Source organism: Callithrix jacchus, chromosome X (assembly GCF_049354715.1).
Source record: "Callithrix jacchus isolate 240 chromosome X, calJac240_pri, whole genome shotgun sequence".
Lineage (NCBI taxonomy): Eukaryota > Metazoa > Chordata > Mammalia > Primates > Cebidae > Callithrix > Callithrix jacchus.
In genome coordinates, this window is record NC_133524.1 from 41931729 (window position 1) to 41935004 (window position 3276).

The following is a 3276-nucleotide window of genomic DNA, read 5'->3' on the forward strand; positions in this document are numbered from 1 at the left end:
GAGGCAGGAGAATCTCTTGAACCTGAGGGGCAGCCACTGCACTCTAGCCTGGGAGACAGAACAACATTCTGTCTCTAAATAAATAAATAGCATATATGAATGCATGTAAAAATTGACTATACTCTTTTTTTATTTTTATTTTTTTTGAGACAGAGTCTCGCTGTGTCATCCAGGCTGTAGTGCAGTGGAACGATCTTGGCTCCTTGCAGCTTCCTCCTTGAGGGCTCAAGCCATCCTCCCATGTCAGCTTCCTAAGTAGCTGGGACTATAGGTGTGCATCAGCATGCCTGGCTAACATTCCTTTACTTTTAATCTATATGTTTATATTTTAAGTAGGTTTCTGGTAGATGACAAACAGTTAGGTGTTGGGTTTTTTTTAATCCATTCTGACAGTGTCTATCTTGTAATTGGTGTTCTTTATAATAATTAGAACATTGATGTTTAAGGTGACTATTGATATAGTTGGATTAATGTCTACCATGTTTGTTATTGGCTTCTTTTCATTGTCCTTATTCTTTTTTTTTTGTCTTACACTTTTTTCATGCCCTCTCTGGTGTTAGCTGAACTTTTTGTTTTGTTTTGTTTTGCTTTTTGTTTTTTGAAACAAGATTTTGCTTTGTTTTCCAGGCTGGAGTGCAGTGGCATGATCTTGGCTCACTGCAGCCTTGACCTCCTGGGCACAAGTGATCTTCCTACTTCAGTCTTCTGAGTAGCTGGGACTACAGATGTGCACCACCACCCTTGGGTATTTTTTGTACTTTTTTGGTAGAAAGGGGTTCATCATGTTGGCCAGGCTGGTCTTGAACTGCTGGGGTCAAGCAATCTGCCCACCTGAGCCTCTCAAAGTGCTGGGATTATAAACATGAGTGACCATGCCCGGCCAGTTGAACTTTTTATATGATTCTAATTTCTCTCCTCTCTTAGCATATCAATTCTACTTCTTTCTTTTGAGGAGTTGCAATAGAGTTTGTGTTGTGAACTGAACGCGAGCCCGGGAATCTCGTCCAGCAAGAGTGTCCCAAACCTGGAAGAGAGCGCGCACCGGAAAAAAAAAAGATAGAAAAGGCGAGGTCTGGAGGGCTACATGCGCTATGCTCATGCAGCAATTTTATTTTTGCAATGTTTCATTATATACTTTTCTGAAGTTAAAGTTGTTTATGCCAGATCAACATACTTAAGTTACAGTAAGCAAGTTACGCCCAGTAAGTAAGTTAAGCCCAGTAAGTGGGCTAAGTCCAGTAAGTAGGTTACGCCCAATAGGTCAAGGTAAGTAAGTTACAGTCACTCCCTGTAAGCTATGGTAAGTAAGTTACAGTTACGCCCTGTAAGCTATGGTAAGTAAGTTACAGTTACGCCCTGTAAGCTGTGGTAAGTAAGTTACAGTTACGCCCTGTAAGCTATGGTAAGTAAGTTACAGTTACACCCAGTAAGTTACTGGTAAGTAAGTTACCAAGTGTGAATACTTAAGTTAATATTTTACAATGAAGGTAACAAGGGTCCAAAATGAACACAATCAAGCAATAAACCATAAGAAGCCAAAAGTGGACACATTGCCTCCCAAGTCCTCATATCCATAAAGTAATATCTATTAATTATTTAGAATAACATAGTCCCTCTCCTGGTTCTTGCTTTCCCTCAGCTCGACTCCCCCAACCGGGGATCTGTGTCAGGGCTCAAGCTCACCGTATGGCGAGGCCCATTTCCTAGGGGCCTCACACAGGAGTGATCCCCACAGGTCTCCCTTAAGTTTGCAGTATACATTTACAACTAATCTAAGTCCACTTTCAAATAACACTACCACTTGCCAGGTAATACAAGTACCTTATAACAGAGTATTTTCAATTCCTCTTTCATGCCCCTATAACATTGCTGTCATTCATTTCAGTTATGTATAAGCTATAACCAATGAATACTGCTAAAATTGAATCACTGCTATTATTATTTTGAACAAACTGTTACCTATTAGATGAATTAAGTATAAAGATAAAATATTTTATTTTACCTTCATTTATTCCTTCTCTAATCCTCTTCCTTTCTTAATGTAGACCCAAATCTTTGACCTTCATAATTCTCCTTCTTTCTGAAGCACTTAACATTTCTTTCAAGGCAAGTATATAGGCAAGAAAATACCTCAATGTTTCTCTGAGAAAGTTTTTACTTCCCCCTCACATTTGAAGGATAATTTGGCTGGATACAGAATTCTAGGTTGGTGGTTTGTTTGTTTTTTTAATATAACACTTTAAATATTTTACTCTATTCTCTTCTTGTTTGTTTTCGTGGGCTCTAAAGAGAGGTCTGATGTGATTCTTATCTTTGCTCCTCTGTAGGTATAGTAAGGTGTTTATCCCCTCTGGCTTCTTAGAAGATTTTATCTTTTTTTTTTTTTTTTTTTTTTTTTTAATTAAGACGGAATTTTGCTCTGTCGCCCAGGCTGGAGTGCAGTGGGCATGGTGACAGGTGCCTGTCAGCCACCACAACCTCCACCTTCTGGGTTCAAGCAATTCTCCTGTCTCAGCTTCCCGAGTAGCTGGGATTACAGGTGACTGCCACCATGCCTGACTAATATTTTTGTATTTTTAGTAGAGATGGGGTTTCACCATGTTGGTCAGGCTGGCCTCAAACTCCTGATCTCAGGTAATCTACCCACCTTGGCCTCCCAAAGTGCTGGGATTACAGGCATGAGCCACCTTGCCTGACCGATTTGAAACTTTTAGTAGCCTACAGTAGAGTTGCTGGGGGTACCTCTTTAAGTTGGCCCTGGCTCTCTTGAAAGCTCTGTGTGGTAACAGAGCCCTCAGGTCATTACTATGCTCATTTCACATGCTTTAGAGAAGCTACTTTAAATACTAAAAATGATTTAGAAGTTTAGTGTTTTAGCAGATTTTTCTAAAATGTCCCAAACAACTCTGTAATAGAGACTAGATTATAAATAATTCTCTTATAATTTTGTTTATACTGTCGATTTGAATATGCTTTCTTTTTTTTCTTTCCCCCAACGATGGGATAAGCATAAAATTCAAGACAGTTGCTGTCTAGAATATCATGCTCTAATTTAGTGAGATCCAAATTAATGATGTTGTAGTAGATGATTTGGTAGCAAATGAGCATATTTGCTTATGGGCTTAAAAAGTGTTTACTTTTTCTGAGATAAGCAGTAATATTTCCAAATTAGAATAGACTTTGAAGAAACTCTAGCAAAAGGAAGAGTTGGTTGAAAATTTGCCTTTTTACAAGACTTCTAGACTAGTCAAGAAGAAATAACAGTGCTAAGGCAGA